Below are 20,905 nucleotides of genomic sequence, written 5' to 3' on the forward strand. Positions count from 1 at the left end.
AAGGCATACAAAGTATCCTCTCTGACTACAGTGGAGCCAAATTAAAACAACCAGAAGTTATCTGAAAAAAAAAAAAGAAAAAGGTAGAAAGGGAGCCATAACTACACATTCTGTTAAAATTTAAATATTAGGAAGCTATTGAGCTGGGCACTGATGACACATACCTGTAATCCTAGTTATGGAGGCTGAGATCTGAAAACCATGGTCAAAGCCAACCTGGGCAGGAAATTTTGTGAGACTGTTATGTCCAGTTAACCATGAAAATACTAAAAGTGAAACTGTGATTTAAGAGGTAGAGTGCTAACTTTGAACTAAAAAGCTCAGGCCTTAAGTTCAACCCTCAGGACCAGCACATAAGAAACAAAAACAAAAACAAAAACACCCTTCTGAACTGAATTTGAACATGTAAATGAAAAGAATTTTCTAGAAGAAATAAATTGTACTTACAAGACTAGTATATTTAACTAGGTTCTGGTGGCTCATGTCTGTTATCCTAGCTACCCAGGAAACTGAGATCTAAGGACTGAGATTCGAAGCCAGCCCAAGCAGAAAAATCCATGAGACTCATCACCAATTAACCACGAAAAAGCCAGAAGTGGAGCTGTGGTTTAAATGGTAAAGTGCCATCTTTTAGCAAGAAAGCAAAAGGACAGTGCCAGGCTCTGAGTTCAAGCCCCAGTACTAGCACACGAACACACACACACACACACACACACACACACACACAACAATAACAAGAAAGTCCTAGAATACTTAAACAGAATCAACATTTTAAATAAGTTTTTAATTGCAAAAATACTGTACAGAGTGGTTACAGTTATATGAGCAAGGTAATGAGTACATTTCTTATCAAACATTGTTGCCTCCTCCTTTGTTTTTCCCCTACCATCCCTTCCTTCCCATCTCCACAACTACACTCCCCCCCACCGACGACCCCTACCCTCCCACCCCCCTCCCCCCCACCCCCCACCTAAATTGTAAAGTTCGTTTTTCCACATAGTGTCTTGTACATCTCACTGTTACAATGGGTCAACCTGTATCCCTATTTAAAACAGAACAGAATCAACATTTTGAAATCTTCATTTGTGTTTAAGATTAAATGACTTTACACTGAATTCACCCAAGTATTAAAACATTAACTATGTTCAATAGTATATAAATTATTCCAATCTATACAAAGAGGAAACATTTTGAAAAATATCTAGTGTCTAGAATTTGTGATCAATCAGGAATATAAAAAATAGATGACTCATGAATAAAAAGTGTCTGACCTCATAGTACGGGAAGTGGACCCTGAAACCTAATGAAATGTCACTCCTCTCAAACCTCAAGTTAGCAAACATTTAAAATGCCCAATGACAGAAAATGTTCATGAAGTACTCTCATATTGGAGGACCTCCATGTAGTATAGGTGAGAATTTAACTTGGATCAGCCACTTTGAAAATAGTCCAAACAAGATATTTATCTAGGCCACATAAGTATACACATATAACCCATGACCTAGGAATTCTAAGTACGTATACCACAGAATTTCTCATACCTATGTACTATAAGGTCACACTAAGAATGTTCACAGCAGCTTTATTTAAGGTAGCAAAAACTATCAATAGCCCAAATGTTTATCAACAATAGATTAAACAGGTAAAATTAGACAATCACTTCCAAAAATCTGTTGTAAGACAGTAAAAGTTAATAAACTTCAGCCACACACATCAAACAGATGAGTCTCAAAATTGTAATATTAAAAATGCAGCAGTGGTACTCAAGAGACTATGTTGAAAATGAACCATACAACTTGTGGGTAAGGACAGGAGGGAAAAACTGGGAGAAAGCAAGAGAAGAGGTAACATTTTCCAAAAGTGAATGTCCTCTTTACCTGACTTACGTAATTGTAACCATTCTGTACATCACCTTTATAATAACAATTAAAATGTAAAAATTGTAATATTAAGAGAAAGGGACAAATTTCCAAATAACTCATCCACATGATATCATCAAAACATAGAAGTAATTTTCTTTAAGCGTAAGATTACTACTGGGCACCAGTGGCTCATGTAATGCAAACTACTCAGGAAGCTAAGAGCCACAAGATTGCAGGTCCAAGCCAGCCTGGGCAGAAAAGTCTGTGAGACTCTATCGCCAAAATAAACAGCAAAATGCTTGGCTGGAGGTATGGCTTAAGTGGCAGAGCTCCAGTCTACCAAGGAAACCAAGTGAGCACAAGGCCCTTATTACTGGCAGGAAAAAAAAAAAAAGCTTAGCACAAAAGTTAGAAGAATTAGTGTTCCTGGAAGAATAGGTGGGCATGGAATCAGGAAGAGGTATATAAAGGGCAGTTCTCTGATATTTTCTATCAGGAGCCAGAAAGTTCTTATTTTTAGCTTTGTAGGCCTTAGGTTCTCCGTTGCAACTAATTAACTTTACCACTGCAACAAGAAAGCAGCATGATCTGTAAAGAAATGGTTGCAGTGTGTCCCAACAAAACTTTTTTTTTTTTTTTTTTTGCCAGTCCTATGGCTTGAACTCAGGCCTGAGCACTGTCCCTGAGCTTCAAGGCTAGCATCTACCACTTGAGCCACAGTACCACTTCTGGCTTTTTCTGAATGATTTATTGGAGATAGAGTATCACAGACTTTCCTGTCCAGGCTGGTATCTAGCCTCAATCCTCAGATCTCAGCCTCTGGAATACCTAGGATTACAGGAATGAGTTCTAGAGTCTGACCCTAATATAACTTTATTTACAGAAACTATCAGGGAACTGGATTTGGTCAGTGGCACATTTAGTTACTATCTCTTTATTCAACACTTGTAAACAATAGATTCTCAGTAGTTATTATTCAAAGTGTATACATCCATACATTTACATAAATTTACTGTTTATGCATGCTTCATTGCAAATTAAAATTCTGTATGTCTATATATTTTTAATTAATTAATTTTTTGCCAGTCCTGGGGCTTGAACTCAGGGCCTGGGCACTGTCCCTGAGCTTTTGCTCAAGGCTAGCACACTACTACTTGAGCCACAATGCCACTTCTACCTTTTTCTGTTTATGTGGTACTGAGGAATCGAATCTAGGGCTTCATGTATGCTAGGCAAGTTCTCTACCACTAAGCCACATTCCCAGCCCCATATTTTTTAAATCATCCAAGAGAACCAAGCCAAAGGCTACCATGTTGAATTCCTGGAGGTTCAGATGTGAATGATATCATTTCTGGAAAGTAGAGAAGATGGAAATCAACCCAATTATTGCCCACTGTCTGACCCTGAGTACACAGTTATAGCTGGTATTATTATTATTATTATTATATTTTCTAGACATCTTAGGTCTCAACATTTCATTCTCCCACTGCATTCTCTTGGCTCCACTTTGCTTTGCTTCACTCATACTGATTTGACTGTCTCCCTGTTCCTCTGTGGAGGGCTGGTAACCAGCATCTCTCACGTGGCATCTGAAACTAACCTACTTGGGTGAGTATATGGCTCTACCACATAGAATTGTGTCACCTTGAGAAAATTACTTAAATTCTGTTTCCTCATCTGTAAAAATAGGAACACTAATAATAGTGTTTAACTCCAGATTATAATGAGATTTATGTAAATTAATATATATTGTTTTAGAACCATCTAGTAACCTATATTAAATTTTAGGTATTGCTTTTATTACCAATAAACTCATTAAGTTTACCCTATTAATTCTCAAGATTCTGATATTCTTTCATCACTCTAGAAATATTCTCCCTTAGAATTGAAGTCCTTAATGAGTTATTTCTAACCTATGGTGTAGCTAAGCAAAAAAATTCAAAAGTACAACCTAGAATAATTTATTTGAGTTTTATTCTCTTAAGTGTTCCTTCTCACCCTCCATCCCTTGCATTTATTTTTTTATTATTGTTCAGTGCAAGTATGATAAAAATTATCCACATCTGTTATTTATCTCTCTGTCCCAGGGCAAGACAAATGTGTATAGTTCCCCTCCAGATAACAGGAACCATATGGAGCCCAAGGAATTATGTGTATTATCAGTTTACAAATTTAAACTTTTCCAAAGACTGTCCACCGGCATCCCTGGGTTGTTGGGAACAAGAGTTGGAGCTGAGATGTTGACATTTAGCAAATACACTGGTGTCACACATGCTTGCAGCTGCCACGTCGTCAGTGAGGGGCTCAGCTGCAGTCGGAGAGGCTTCTCAAATTTAGCACATTAACATTGGTTTGTGGGCTTTAAAAAGTCCCAGGGATCAGGCCACACCCCACAGCAATTAAATTAGAATCTGTTGAGGAGTATAAGTGACATCAAGTTAGACAGACAGACAGGTCTATAAAAGAAGGTTCTATTGTGTGGCTATGCTTGAAATCCACCATACGCTTGGAGACAGAGGGAGATTTAGTATCATTTGCCCATTGCAGGAGAAATGCATAGGACCAGCACACAACTTTATTTACAGCTATTTTTTTGCTATTCCGATGCTGAATATGTCTGGTAAAAAATGTCATCTTAGCCAGGCACAGATGGCTCAGCCTATAATCCCAACTACTTAAGAAGCTGAGATGTGAATATTGTGGTTGGAAGTCAGCCTGGACAGGAAAGTCCATGAGACTCTGATCTCTAGTTACCTACCAAAAAGCCAGAAGTAGAGTTATGGCTCAAGTGGAGAGGCGTGGGCCCTGAGTTCAAGCCCTCATACTGGCACAGTAAATGAATGAATGATTGAATTAATTAAAAATTCATCTCAATTCTCAATTATCAACCATAAAACACTATTCCTCAAGGCTGTCTTTAGGAGCAACAAGCATTTACTGGTATGCTTAAGAAGACAGGACTTAATCTTGCTCTATCAGAGAATAAGAGAAAGGTAGAGTAAAAAGAGACAAAGAGAAAGAGAAAGATACTCACACAAGGGAGAGAGTGACAGAAAGAGACATACAGGAAGAATGAGAGAGCGAGAGAGACATAGAGACAGACACAGAGAAATTAAATCCACTCATCCAATTTTCAAGTCAATTACTATTCATTCAACAAGTTACATCCTGGGCTTAACACAAGCTTTGAGTCTGTTACCCCTAATCGCATGCAGTTGCCCTTCAAACAGGGACCAGAAAGTGACCCGGAGGTATATTCCAGACCCCAGCTGGCTCTAATTCCACATCCTTGAAGGAGCTGTACCCAACAGTGGGTCATTTTTCAGAGGGTGACCTGTCAGACACTAAGCTGAAGACAATTTGCTTTGATGCTGTGCAGTCATCTTCACTTTCACAGAAACCTCTAAATCCTGGGGTTCCCTCAATGCCTCAATGTCTGTAAAATCCTTTCCTAAACTGATGCAGAAAGATAATGAAGCATTTGAATTGCTGTGCAGAGTTGTGTTGCCATCCAGGATTCACGTGGTCAGTCATTTGAATTTTTCTCTAATTTTTTAAATTATCTTCAAGTAGTTGTTTGTTATCTTTAAGGATTTGCCTGCCAGTCAACAAAGCAGTTTATAAATACGGTACATCTTGATCAATGGCACCCCCTTTCTCCTTCTCATCTTATCCCTCTCGGTCCATTCTTTCCCTCACTTTTCTTAGTTTTGTACATCAAATTCTTGACTACCCCTGCTTCTTCTGCCTTGAGTATTACACAAGTATACATAAATGTATTGATTTAAGCTTGGCCTGTTTAGGGAGAACTCAAACAGTGTAATTTCATAGAAAGGCAAAATCATAGTTCAACAAGATAAACTGAGAAATGGGTCCTTGCATTTTTGATACAAATATTATTTCCTATAATAACTCCTTGTGGTGTGCCCAGTTGACTGACTACGTAGAATTTTCTCCTGGCTGCTTTGGATAAGAGATGTTGGGGATTGCAGATTATCTATACAATGAATATTATGCAGCAGTGTATTCTTTGGGACTATGTCTAATTCTTAGGTCTAAGATCATCTGAATCTGATCATCAGGAGTGCACTTGTGGACTGGAGATAAAGTCACTGATGAGATTAAAGTACTAATTTGACTATCCAGTTGGGGTAAACTGCTTACTCTTTCTGGACTCAATTCTTGCACATCTAACAAGGAATTTAAAACTGTACTTGGCTCCTAGCCCTGATGGGCCAGATGGATGAATACACCGGTTCCAGAATCGCATTTTATGGCTCAAATCTCAGCACAGTCTACCAGCTGTATTAAAAGGCAGAGAAATTTAACATTTAAAGAGTTAAAGAAATCAGAAACCATGTCCTCTCATGAAGCAAAATTATGATGTGAAGCAAGTCTGGAAATACACTTAACAAAGCCTGGAATTCATATTCTTATTTATTTTTGTGCTAGTACTGGGGCTTGAACTCAGGGCATGGTCTCTGTCCCTTAGCATTTTCACTCAGGGCTGGTACTCTACCACTCAAGCCACAGCTCTATTTCTGGCTTTTTTCTGGTTAATTGGAGATAAAAGTCTCACATGCTTTCCTGCCCAGCTGGCTTCAAACCATAATCCTCAGATCTCAGCCTCCTAAGTAGCTAGGATTGCAGGTATAAACCACTGGTGCTAAGCTTTGGAATTCATATGCATGATGGAATAAAGTATGAAGGGAAGAGCAGGCATGCAGATGAGGGAAAAATAATACTGAGATAAGAAGACTCCTCAGACATAAAAGCAAACAAAAGCTTTGATTGTGTAATTTTAAGCCCCAATGGTTAAGAATGATGAAAATGCTAACCATCTAATTTCATCATTATACTAACTACACTGGGATTAAAACTTCACACTGTACCCTATAGTGTGTTGATAAAATACAGTGTGCTGATTAAAAATAAAATGTTTTAAAACCCAGTGATAGCAATAAGAAAATATCATAGCCTAAGTTTTACTTCCAGAAAAATTAAAACAACAAAAAATACCCCACATGTTCTGTTTGGTTCTACTTGCAAAGTCCAAGAATATTCTCCACCATATCCACAGTAGTATATGTTAACTGTGCTTCTTTGGTTTCTTTCTTCAGCACCAGTGATACTGTCTTGGGAAATACTGATGACTTTCTAAGATTGGTGTGTGTCGCAGGGCTTCCTATGCCTTTAATAGAGACCCCAGAGTAATGCAATCAGATGGGAATCTGAGCATCTAACTCAAGCACTAAACTGGCATTCTCTGTCTTAATAGTCAATAATACTAATAACTGAACTGTATGACAACAAGAAACAACACAGCAGCTCTAAATACCAACCAAACATCTGAATCTCCTAGAAAGCTTTAAAAATTTAGTGTACAAAATATTGCGATGTACACTCTAAAAAATAAAAAAACAACATGCTGGAGAGTATCACAATTCTCAACCTCAAAATTTACTACAGAGCTGTAATAACAAAAAGCTTCATACTAGTATAAAAACAGGCCTGAAGAAAAATGAAATAGATCAAAAGACCCAGAAATGAATCTATATACTTATGGACATATGATAGTTGACAAAATATGCAGGAAAAAAAGACAACCTCTTCAACAAATGGTCTTGGGAAAACCAGAGATCCATATGTAGAAGACTAAAATTGGATCCTTGTCTGTTACCTTGTATTAATATCAACTTAAAATGGATTAAAACCCCTGATTTCAGACCTGAAACTCTGAAACTACTACAAGAAGAAATATTGAAATATTAGAGAAATAGGAACTTACTGAATAGAATTCCAAGGGTTCAGCAAATAGGAGAGAGACTTGACCAATGGGATAGCGCCAAACTAAAAAGTTTCCGCATAGTAAAGCACATATTTACTAAGCTAAAAAGAAACCCTACAGACTGGGAGATCATCTTTACCAGCTATCCATATGATTAAGGCCGAATATCCAGAATTAATCTCCCCAAATTAATAACCCAATTAATGAAAAGGCAAAGAAGCTAAACAGGGAATCCTTAGAAGAAGCAGGAAGAATGGCCAATAAACACATAAAGAAACACTTAACAACCCTGACCACAAAGGAAATGCAAATCAAAATGACATTGAGGTTTCATCTCATACCTGATTAGCCAATATGGAAAATATAGCAATAATAAATGCAGACAAGGATGTGGGGGAAAAGGAGCCCCATTATACTATTGGTGGAAGTATAAACTAGTACAACCCCTCTGGAAGGCATTTTGGAGATTCAAAAACAACAATAACAAAAGAAAAACATATAACTATCCTATCATCCAGCCATCTATCTAGGGCATCTATCTGGAATATTACAAGTTAAGATGCAGTAAAGCCACTTACACATCCACGTTCATTGCTGCACTATTCACATTAGCCATGTTAGGGAAACAGCCCAGATGCCCTACAACAAATGAATTGATCAAGAAAATGTAGTACATATATACAATGGAGTTTTACTCCTAAGAATAATATGTCATTTGCAGGGAAATGGATGGACCTAGAAATGTTTATGTTAAGTGACGAATATCAAGCTCAGAGAAGACAAATGGCACATATTTTCTCCCATATGTAGAAACTAAATCTAAAATCCAAAAATGTAATAACATGTACAGAGATCTATGCAAATACATACAACGTGATTAAAGAATGGTATATTGAAAGGAGGAGTCCAAAGATAAACCTTCTCTGAACAACTAATGTACCATTTATCAAATTGAATACCAGGAAACCAAAACATATTTTGGTGGTGGGAGAATGACAGGGCACACAAATGGAAGGAAGAAGGATGACCAAAATGCAGTCATTAGATACAATGTACAGTAAGTAAACATTGAACTATGTAACTAGAAGATAGGAATGAAATGTGAAATGATGGAAAACAATGCAAGGGTGACATCCATCAAGGTACACTGTCCTCATACGGACTTATGAAATTACAAACTCTTTGTACAACTACTGAATAATAAAATTAAAAAAATATATTATCATCCATGCTGTACAAAGAACCACCTTTTTACATTGAAGAAAGTCTACTATGACTCCTCCCACCCTAATCATGTCAGAGCCCGTCTTTATTAAACATCTTTCCATTTTTCCCATCATGGTCTTTTATGTTAATTTTGAGGACACTGCTTAATTTTCTTTCTACCATGTTGACTTATTTCAGCATGAATGATCACTTTCATATGTTAAATACATATGTCCAGATTTGGCTCCTTCTCTTTGAATAATATTTCCCTAATTTCTCTCAGTGTATGTGTGTGGAGTGGGGGGGGGGGGGTGTACACATGCTGTTTCTAGGGCTTGAACTCAGGGCCTTATGTAGTCACTTGGCTTTTTCACTCAAGGTTGGCTCTCTATCACTTGAGCCACACCTCCATTTCAGGCTTTTTGCTTATAATTGGAGATAAAAATTCCACATATGTTGCTTCCCAGCCTGTCTTTGAACTGCAAACCTCAGATCTTAGCCTTTGAGTAGCTAGAATTACAGGCCACTGGTGCATGGCTTCATAGAAAACCTTCATGAGAGGTCAAGAACTTTTGCAGAATAAACAGCTCTAATTTTCCCAGGTTCCTGAAGTCCCGGTTGCACTGGAACATGTAATGTTCCTGGGGTACTAGGCCAACTCACATGTTATACTGCCTTATTCTCCCACCCTATATAGTTCATGTGCCAGAGAATTGCATTCTGAACATTTTCTTCCCAGGAGTTCTCCATGAAGCTGGGCTTCCACTGGGAGTCATCTCCTGTGTGAAGGCTTTCTTATGCCATCTCTGTCCTAGCAAAATGAACTGCCTCCTTTCAATTTCATTTAACCTGTTTGAGTCTAAAGTGGTCTAGTTGCTAGGATTATAAGCTTTGTAGTTAGAAAGACATGTATATGAGCTAGGCCTGGTGGTTCATGCCTATAGTCTTACTTACTCAGAAGGCTGAGACCTGAGGCTCATGGTTCAAAGCCATTGAAGACATAAAAGTAGAAAAATCTGTGAGACTCTTATCTCCAATTAAGTAGCAAAAAACTGGAAATGGAGCCTGAATAAAAAAGCTGAAGTTCAGTGCATAGGCCCTGAATTCAAGCCCCAGTACTGGCACACAAGAAAGACAGACAGAAAGACAGACAGACAGACAGACAGAAAGAAAGAAAGAAAGGAAGAAAGAAAGAAAGAGAGAGAGAGGGAAGGAGGGAGGGAGGGGGAAAGAAAGAGAGAGAAAGAAAAAGAAAGAAAGAAAGAAGAGAGAGGAAGGAAGGAAGGAAGGAGGGAAAAAAAGAAAAGAAAAGAAAGAGAAAGAAAGAAAGAAAGAAAGAAAGAAAGAAAGAGAAAGAAAGAAAGAAAGAAAGAAAGAGAGAAAGAAAGAAAGAAAGAGAGAAAGAAAGAAAGAAAGTTTCTGGTGGCTCATGCCTATAATTCCAGCTACTCAAGAGGGATCAGAGGATCGCAGTTCAAAGCCAGCCTGGGCAGGAAAGTCGGTGAGACTCTTATGTCCAATAAACCACCAGAAAACCAGAAGTGGCACTGTGGCTCAAGGCTCTTGCCTTGATCTGAAAAGCTGAGGGACAGCACCCACGCCCAGAGTTCAAGCCCCATGGCTGCACAAAAAAAAAAAAAAAGGAAGGGAAGAAGGGAAGAAGGGAGGAAGGGAGGAAGGAAGGAAGGAAGGAAGGAAGGAAGGAAGGAAGGAAGGAAGGAAGGAAGGAAGGAAGGAAGGAAGGAAGGAAAAGGAAAGACCTAGATGTGAATCTCAGCTCCTCCACTAACGTGGAAAATTTGGTGAGCTTAGCTCTGGAAACAACCACAACAGTAGGATTGACCATATAGAACTATTATAAAAATCCAAACAGCTAGATGCAGTGGCACACCTCGGATCTTCCAGCTCCAGGAGGAAGATCAATTGAGCCCAGGACTTCCAATCTAAACTTGCAATGTAGCAAAACTCCACCTCAAAATCAGCCCATTAATCAATCAATTAATTAAACAAAAGAGAATAAGAATCAGTGTGTGAAAAGTTCCAAGGATAGGCCTGATAATGTGGGAAAACCATAGTACTGGTGATCCCAGCAGTGAACTGGTTCCATCGTTATTGCTTTACTACTATTTGGCAATTTGCTTCTGCATTTGCTTCACTTATCTTTCTCACTTGGCTGGGGTATTTCCACCCCATGGTTGGACCATATTCCCCAGCACCTAGCATGGGCCCTGCAGTACTATTAGATTTATGAGTGGACTGCTTTCTCTAACTATTAGGACATTCAGCCTACTTTCTAAATAACTTACTAAGGATCATCTAGACTCATTTTCAATCCTCCTTTCACTACCAGTTATTTATATGAAGACTCAATAAAACTGATACCTAAAAGTCAGTTCAGGCCCAAAAGATAAATCTATGGGCTTATAGCCAAGAAGAGAGGAATAGCTTGGAAAAATCCTCAGATTATCTGATTTGGTGAATGAGAATCATCCATTTATTACTATTGCTTTTTAATACTTTCACATGTATACATTTATATTTTCAAATGAATTTATGCAGTATTGTTTCTATTGCTAAGATCTTGTAGCATCTCCATGAGAAGAAATGGAAAGGTCCAGAGTTACTTGGGTTTAAATTTCCTCCCTAACAACTTTAACAAATGTTAAAGGAAATTTCTCACTGCAGAGAACCCAATTGAATCTTAGGGAGACCACAGACTAAGAACTACAATGTATGTTGAGCTCCCTAACTGGCAAGGTGTGTACTAAATGGCAAGTACTTGCTAGCTAGGTTCCTTACAGATGTGATTCCCAATTATATTTTTTTGCATGGCTGTGGAAACAGCACCATAGAATATACAGTAAGAGGGGCTGGGAAGGTGGCTCAGTGGTAGAGCACTTGCCTTGCATGCATGAGGCCCTGGGTTTGATTCCTCAGCACCACATACACAAAAAGAAAAAAGCCGGAAGTGGTGCTGTGGCTCAAGTGGTAGAGCGCTAGCCTTGAGCTGAAGAGCTGAGGGACAGCACCCAGGCCCAGAGTTCAGGCTCCATGACCGGACCAAAAAAAAAAGAATATACAGTAATGTTTTGGGCTAAAGGTTTACTTCAGATTGCACATAAGCTTAACCATTCATACCTCATAGGAAAAGAAATATGAAGGGCAGCTGAGGAAGAATCCTGCAATCCTAGCCATTCTTCCCAGCCATTCTTCTCATAACAGCACTTCCCATTCCTGAGTTGTCGCCTCCTGAATTTAAGATAGTTGCCAGTCCTCAAGGCATTACATCCACTATCCTTAACGCAAGTACAAAACAAGAAACAAGACCCTTTTTTTCTTGAGACTCTATCTGAGGAGTTTCATCTGCATTTCTGTGGTTATTATTTATGCTCATTCTAGGAGATTGTTTAATGATGAAAAATAGGATTGTTGCTGTTATACTAGGCCTGGATCCCTTCACTGATGTCAAGAGATTTCTGTCAGGTACATGGGACTGAAATCCAGATACTTTCTGCAGAGATGAGGCACTAAGTATCTTCTTGATGAGACATGACCTGCTTTCCAAATATCATCATGAATTGATGAGTAAGATATTAGAGACACTGAGAAAGGAAACACTGTTCCACACACGTGTGCCAATGGGACACAAGATGTCATTTGAACACTATCACCAAATTGAGCAGTTGTTTTTTTTTTTAAAGTAGTACCAGTACTGGGACTTGAATGGAGGGCCTGTTCCTTTAGCTTTTTATTTTGTTTTTGGTTGGTCATGAGGCTTGAACTCTGGGCTTGGGCACTATCCCTGGACTCTTCAGCTCAAGGCGAGCACTCTACCGCTTGAGCCACAGCACCACTTCTGGTTTTCTGGTGGTTAATTGGAGATAAGAGTCTTACGGACTTTTCTGCCTGGACTGGCTTTGAACCATGATCCTCACATCTCAGCCTCCTCAGTAGCTAGGATTACAGGTGTGAGCCACCAGCACCCAGCTCCTTTAGCTTTTTTATAGCTGAGAATGGCAAAAAAAGAAGTGGGGGAAATCTCATGACCAGAGATTAGGGTTTTCTAAAAGAAGGAAATAGGAGGAAGAAAAGGGCAAAGAGAAAAGGAAAGGACCAATTTTTTTAGACTCCTATCATGTAAATACCTGGTCCTATAGTATGTGCATTGTGTCAATGAAACAAAAATTGATTTTACAGAAAAGAGCTCAGAGAGGTTGATAAGTTGCCCAGTTTCAAATACAGTTTGTTAATGGTGTCCAATGCCTTGAAATCAGGTATTCGCATTCCTCAGTCCATTGCCCTTGCATATGATTTTACTCTGTCCTTTCTTGTCAACACATCACATGTGGAATCTGAGATCAAAACTCACACCATAAGCTGGAACATCCAAAATAAGGTGAAGAGATTTCCGGGAGAAGAGACAAGAGTAGATGGTTGATCCTGAATCCCTCCATGTCTCAATTGCCTGCTGTGCATTTTTCCAATTGTCTTGACTGTTTTGCAGCTCATTGAATGAGTCCCTCAGAAACAGCCCTGTCCCATAAACCTGTCACAACCCAAATTCCTACTTAAAATAAGAGCAGTGAGGTGACTAAGTGATATGTGGGCTGGTCAAGTGACCGAAATTACTAAATTATATGGCACCTCTCATTAACATCCTGACAGTTTGCCAGTGGGAATTAATTTTGTGCTGAGGTGTATTAGTATTTATTTCTAGAAAGCTCTTATGGCCATATGCCATTCTCTGGGTGGAAATTTCCTGTGACTAGTGGTTAATGGGAGTGATAAGGAGTTCCTAACAGTGAACATCAAAGAATCTTTTGAGAACTTTCCATAGGAATTAAGAACCAGGTTTTGTGGATAAGGAGAACTTCACAAACAGGAGACCTAGGTGTGGAATGTTAGCTTGTGTGTGTGTGTGTGTGTGTACTGAGACAACTCAGGGCATTTCAGTCTCACTTGGCTTTTTTGCTCAAGGATGGAGCTACACTTCTACTTGTAGCTTTTTTTGCTTTCTTGGTGGTTAATTAGAGATAAGAATCTCATAGCTTTTGATGCCCAGGCTGGCTGAGATCTTCAGATCTCAATCTCCTGAATAGCTAGGATTGCAGGCATGAGCCATCAGTGCCTGACTAGAATTCCAGTTTTGAACTTAATGGCTTAAGAGTCTGTTCCTATTTCATTTCTTTAATGCCTCCTCAGCTGAAGAAATAAAAAACAAAAAAGAAAAGAAAGAAAAGAAATGTCCCACTGAGTATTTGTGGGTACAGAGCAGAGTAAAACTCATAAGAGTGTTGACATAGCATAGACACAAGTTCCATTTTCCCCTTCCCTACACTCCCTTCTCCACTGACACATTTCCACCAGGACTGAGAACCTGAGCTTCTCCAAGGCCCAGCATCTGAGTTTAGCTTTCAAGCCCAGCTTAGCTCAGAAAACTGGGACACTTCCCTGACATTTGGTAGTCATCAACCACAAGGCCTTGATGTCATAGGTCAGACTATGCCATTGCCAGTAGGCTCTATGTGGAAAAACTGTTGGGACAACTTAAGCAAATGTGTAGATATTTCTAAAACTCTTTGAAGCCTGGACTGGAGAAAGGGGGAGGCAGAAATAGCGATGTGCATGTTATTAACACCTCAAATAAACCCATATCTGATTAGAGCCTGTGCTCAGAGATGGGGAAAGACAAGGCAACAAGAGAAACACAGAAAAATATTTTGCAAGATTATCCATTGCTATTCACATACATACTCTTTCTTTTCTCTATCTTTCTTCTCACTCATTATTCTCAGTCTCTATAAAGGAAAGATTTGGAACTCCTTGGTTTTTCTTCCCCCCTAAATTTGGATCATGTCTCCTTTCTAATCCACAAAGCAGATGTTTCTGACTAAGCTTGGGAAACTAATGCCATTTTACTTATTGATTTATTTTGCATAGAAACATATGCACAATTGAAATAGGTAGATCTATCCAGTGAATATTTCTACACATTGCCTTCCATGTTTTCTCTTTTCTTTCATTTTCTTTCTTTTCTTTCCTTTCTTTTTTTTTTTTTTTTTTTTTTTTTTTTTTTTGCATAGATTTCCAACTTAATGAGGAACGGCTGGATACTGTAACATTTTGGCACAAAGAGCCAGAAAAGGGCAGGGGAGGAGGGAACAGGAAAAAAAAAAAAAGAAAGTTCTTTTCCAGGACCAAATTGTTTGCACTCTTTGTCTGGATGGAGCCACCTGACCCCCCTGGGAAGGATAGGGTTTCTCCACATCCATCACGCCTACAGAGAACTGTGTCAGCAGCCCCTGGGTCTCCCCCCTGCCCATCCCTGACTGATTATCCACTACATTGTGTTCTGAAGGCACACAGTCTGGGGTGCAAACACAGCCTGGGATGCAAACAGTCCATTCCCACCTAGTCAGTCAGGGCATGAGGCTTTGGTGCACAGACACCTCTGTTATTCCTGTGTCTTCTGTGGATTTAGAGAGTCATTCCAAGAGTAAGTTTCTAAGGCATCACTTTTCTGAAACTTTTAGACCACAGATGTGAGGAAAATGATCTTTGAGCTAGGTTTTCATGGCTCATGCCTGTAGTCCTAGCTACTCAGAAGGCTAAGATCTGAGGATGATGGGGTTATTTTTTTAAGAATAAGTTTTTCATTGTGAAAACACTGTACAGAGGGGTTACAGTTACATGAGCAAGGTAATGAGTACATTTCTTATCCAGTATTGTTGCCTCATCCTTTGTTTTTCCCTTACCCATCTTGTCTCTCCCACCTCCTCAACTATACTCCCCCTTCCCCTCCCAATCTCATTGTTGCAATGGATCAATCTGTATCCCTATTTAACCATTTTGTTTTTTCCCTTCCCCTCCCCAAATTATACCCTTTTATCTTCCTTGCTATTGTTTCTAACTTATTTATAAGGTAGCATGTGATTTTTTTGTCGTTTTTTTTTGTCCCTGTCCCATGGTATAACCCCTGTTTTCACTATATTTGATGTTGGTATAATTTGAGGATGGTGGTTTGAAGCCAGCACAAGCAGGATATTCCAAGAGACTCTTACTTCCAATTAGCCAGCAAAAAGCTGCAGGTGGAGCTGTGGCTCAAATGGTAGAGCACTAACCTTGAGCAAAAACAAAAACAAAAAAACAACTTAGGAACAAAACTTTGGTTCTGATTTCCAGCTCCAGTATATTGGCACAAAAATAAAAGACATTGAAATTAAGTAGATTGCCTGCAGTGCTTCAGAACTGTGTTTCTGTATCTGAGCTGTGTGCTAGGAGTGGTAAACTCAGTTCTTAGCAGGTCTCACACTGGAGGATACTAGGAGGATGTTCAACAGTAGACTCATGGGAACAGTGACAACAGTGGGAACTTGCTCTGTCTGCAAGGACTTTCACTATCCACACTCCTGGGAGAATTCTAAGTTGAGATCTCTAACTACTGGCCACTAATTCAATTAAAAAATTCTACACATGGAGCCTGGTGCCAGTGGCCTCACACCTGTAATCCTAGCTACTCAAGAGGCTGAGATCTGAGTATCGTAGTTCAAAGCCAGCCTGGGCAGGAAAGTCCATGAGACTCTTATCTCTCCAATAAATCACCAGAAAACCGGAAGTGGCATTGTGGCTCAAGTGGTAGAGAATTAGCCTTGAGCTGAAAAGCTGAGGGACAGCGCCCAGGCCCGAATTTCAAGCCTCATGACCAACAACAACAAAATTCTACACGTGGTATATGGTGCACATTCCTGTAAGCCAGGCTTCACTTGTAGAGTTTAAAACTCAATGGCTGCCCTGAATCAGGAGGCAAAGAGAAACACCAGAGATGACCAGAGACCCAGGTGTTCCTGACACTGGCTTCTTGCTTACCATTTCTGACATATCTAGACTTTTCAGCCTAACCCTTGTCTGTTTTCATTGCATTTAAATCATGGGGACATATTTTTCAACCATGCTTTCCTTCCTAGGTCTTCTGAGGCCCCCATCCTCCCTTCACTTTGCCACTCGCTCAGCTCCTCTCATGAGAACCACAGAAATTCAGGAAGCAAATTTCATTTCCTGTCTGCCTGTTTAAAATGCCTGAAAACAGGGCTTAGTTTAGTTTTTTTTTTTTTTTTTCCCAATGCCTTTTCTGAAATGTACTAAGCTTTATTGGAAGGCTTCACTGAGTATAATACTAGGTCAAGGCTGGGATGAGGGCAGGAGCTAAAAGAAAATTCCAAAATGAATACATCATCCTCGGATCCTCAGGCCTTCACCAGATGCACCACAGAGCAGAGAAGGTAACAGAATAGTATCCATGGGTATGTGTTAGACAGCAAAAATTCTGTGTGGCAACTAAGAATGGAACTAATGAGCTTCCAGACACCAATGTGGAAAACTGCTGTCATGTCCATCCGGTCATTCCAGTGCCATGCCCTGCAGACAACACCACCCAGATTGAGTGGAAACATTGGGTGTAGTGCAAGAAGGTATGCAAGTGTGGGTGAGGGGGATGGAAGGCCATTCTCCTTTCTATTCCATCCCCACCCTTGAAACTTTGGGTCTTGGCCTTGTTCAAAATGCTTTTCTTAGAGTCATTAATATAAAACTAACTTATGAAAGTCAAGGGATAAGAAGGGTGGGAAAATACAGTCATTATATTCAACCTACATCTGTAAACATGGAACCAGGTAACTGAGTATGGGTGGGGGAGGGAGAGATGGGGAGAATGATGGAAGGGAGAATGATGGAAGGGGGTGACATTGATCAAGACGTGTAGTACTCATAGTGTGTTGAATTGAAGCCCTTTTATACAATTAGTTAAAGATAACTAAAGAAAAAAGAACATTGTATTGGAACAAAATCACAAACATTTGTGTATACTTATATAAATCAACTGCACAAAATAACGGGTTATTTTTGTATGTTTTGGCGTTTTGCCTGTCCTGAGACTTGAACTCAGGGCCTGGGCACTGTCCCTAAGCTTCTTTTGCTCAAGGTTAACACTCTACCACTTGAGCCACAGTGCCATTTCCCGGTCTTTCTGTATATGTGGTACTGAAGAATAGAACCCAGGGCTTCATGTATGCTAGGCAAGCACTCTACCCCTAAGCCACATTCCCAGCCCAATAATGGATTTTATTATGCATTTTCAGACATACATATAATATAAGCTGTGTGTGTGTGTGTGTGTGTGTGTGTGTGTGTGTGTGTGTGTGTGTGTGTGTGTGTTGGAACTAAGGCTTAAACTCAGGCCCTATATACTGTCTCTTAGCTTCTTCAAGATTGGTACGCTACCATTTGAGTCTCAGGTCCAGTTTTTGATTTTTGGTGGTTAAATGAAAATAAGAGTCTCAAGGACTTTCCTGTTGTAGCTAGCTCTGAACCAAGATTTCAGCCTCCTAGTAGCTAGATTTACAGGCATGAACTACCCATGCCCATCTGTAACATACTCTTATCATAGCCAACTCCACTTAGCCCTGTCTTGGCAAGTCATAGGTAGTATCATCCAAGAAGAAAATGGAAACTCTTAAAGTCCTGTGTAGTTGAATTTTTCTAATGACCTAAGTGAACTTGGGGCAATTTGTTACATCAGCACTGATTAACTAGTACAAACAGCATTGGTAGATCCAAAAAATCTTTCTCCTAATAATACATATGTGGTCTCTCTAAAAAGTACTGCTGCATCCCTCCTCTTGCTCACAGAGCACCACTAGTACTCATTGATGCTCATAAAAAAATTTCATAACAATGTAAGCTTTGTTTTCTTTCTCTTTGCTTCTTCCTTTATTTTTCTTCCTTCCTTCCTTCCTTCCTTCTTTCTTCTCTCACTCTCTTTCTTCTTCCTTCATTCTTTCCCTCCTTCTTTCCTTCTTTTCTGTGCTGGTAATAGGGCTTGAACTCAGGCCAGAGAGCTCTCTCTTAGCCTTTTCCTCAACGCTGGTACTCTACCACTTGAGTCACACCTTCAGTTCTGGCTTTTTTATGGTTAATTGAAGACAAGAATCTCACAGACAAGATTATAGGCATGCGTCATCAGCACCCAGCATGAGTTCCACTTTCTAATGCAGTTGTCTGTAAGGTTTTTTCTGAAAATAGGAACTATCTGTTAGGCCTCTTCATTGCTTTCTGAATTATCTTAAGAGGAGCCATTTGTGTCCATCAAGGAATTATCAAAAGCCTTGTTGGCAGAGGTGGGAGTGAGATTAACATGAGAGGCTATTGTAGGTTTATGGCTGACAATGGGAATCTGTGAATCAGGTGGGATACTCACTTGCAGCCCACCGGGAGGAGGGCAGTATGAGACTTCAAGCAGAAGTAATCCCATAGAATAGCTAGTGGAGGAACTCATGTACCTAAAGTAGGGACTAAAAGCAAGGGCCAGAGGTTTGGGAACAGTAGAAAATAAGACCCAGAGAAATTATATAAAACATCTACCTGGAGGAAAAATTTGCCTTTAAACCCATTGGGATGTATTTTGACCTGACTTAACGAGTTTGGGGAGCATGACGTCCAGAGAAATGCATTTCACAAGCTGACAAGTTTTTTGTTTTGGTTTGGTTTTTGGATTTTTTTGTTTTGTTTTTTTTGTCGGTCATGGAGCTTGAACTCTGGGCCTGGGCACTGTCCCTCAGCTCTTCAGCTCAAGGCGAACACTCTATCACTTGAGCCACAGTGCCACTTCAGGTTTTCTGAGTGGTTTACTGGAGATAAGAGTCTCATACCCTGGTTGGCTTTGAACCATGATCCTCAGATCTCAGCCTCCTTAGTAGCTAGGATTACAGGTGAGAGCCACTGGCGCCTGGTGACAAGTTTTATCTATATTCTAATCACAGGAATACCACTGAGGTGCAGCTTACAATCAATGCATTACTGCTAACATTCTAGGTATTCATTCTTCCCTATAACTGAGTTATGCTGAATCTTGCACTACTTACTTGATTTTATTATCCAGGTTTGAAGCACTGAAAACAAGATGTGTTCCCTATCCACACACATACTCTTTGCTACACACACACACACACACACACACACACACACACACACATACACAAACCTGCCTTCAACCTGGAAGGTCTTGATTGTAGATCCCACCTCGTTTCACTCTCAGCCAATCCCAGGAGCCCCTTGTGGTTCTGTCTCAGAAATACAGATTGTCCCCGAAACAAATGTGTCAGCTCACCAATCCCCAATGGTAGGGTCCCACCAAGTCACCCAGGGAAACCTATTTTAAACTCTTTTAGCAGAGAAAAATATTTGGATGTCTGCCTATTTTGCAAAGGCTTAGCATCAAATTACATGCTCTGAGCTTCTGTTTTTTTAATATTATGTGTCTGTGCTATTTAAACATCCACAGCCAGTAGTATTTTTTCCCTAACAAACTAAAGCTTGCTGGCGCCAGGATGGGATCGGTGGGGACTGTGACTTTGGTGAGCTGCAGGAGGATCGTGGAAGTCATATGAATCCCCAGGACAGAGCCAGATTGGGACATGAAATGTGACCTCTGGAAACTGTGAGAATATCAGAACTTATGTAGACTTTCCATTAATTAATTTGATGTCATTTCCTGTATCTTGCAGTAACTATAGTAGGCCTTTGGATACTGGAATATTATTTCCCTTATGTTTATGGAAACTTGCTTTTAATTAGAAGGTTTTTCCTTTCTGTCATCTTAAGGTTGAAAAACATTCTGAGCCCAAGTATCTGGGAACACACGATTTGTAATGCTCCATATTTCAAGAGTAAAAGAAAGACATCCTTTGAGCATAGCTTCCAAGAGTCTCAACTGATCAGGAATCTACTTTATCTCAAATGACTGTGAATTGATTGACAATGCTGTGACCTACAGCCACCTCCCCCCCTTAATACCGCCATGTGGCGTCCTCTGTGTAGGTGTCACTTGGGTATAGCTGAGAATTTTAGTAACAGTGGCCCTAAGCTTTTCAGACCCTCAGTCTGGGAAGGAAAGGGTTAGCAAAATAAATAAATAAATAAATTAGCAATAGCTATAACATTGCAGAGGCTTTAGAAAACCAGTTAAGACAACGAGCTATACTCAATCACTTCAGAT

This window comes from Dipodomys spectabilis, unplaced genomic scaffold, assembly GCF_019054845.1.
Source record: "Dipodomys spectabilis isolate Male_0828 unplaced genomic scaffold, ASM1905484v1 ptg000098l, whole genome shotgun sequence".
In the NCBI taxonomy this organism is placed as follows: domain Eukaryota; kingdom Metazoa; phylum Chordata; class Mammalia; order Rodentia; family Heteromyidae; genus Dipodomys; species Dipodomys spectabilis.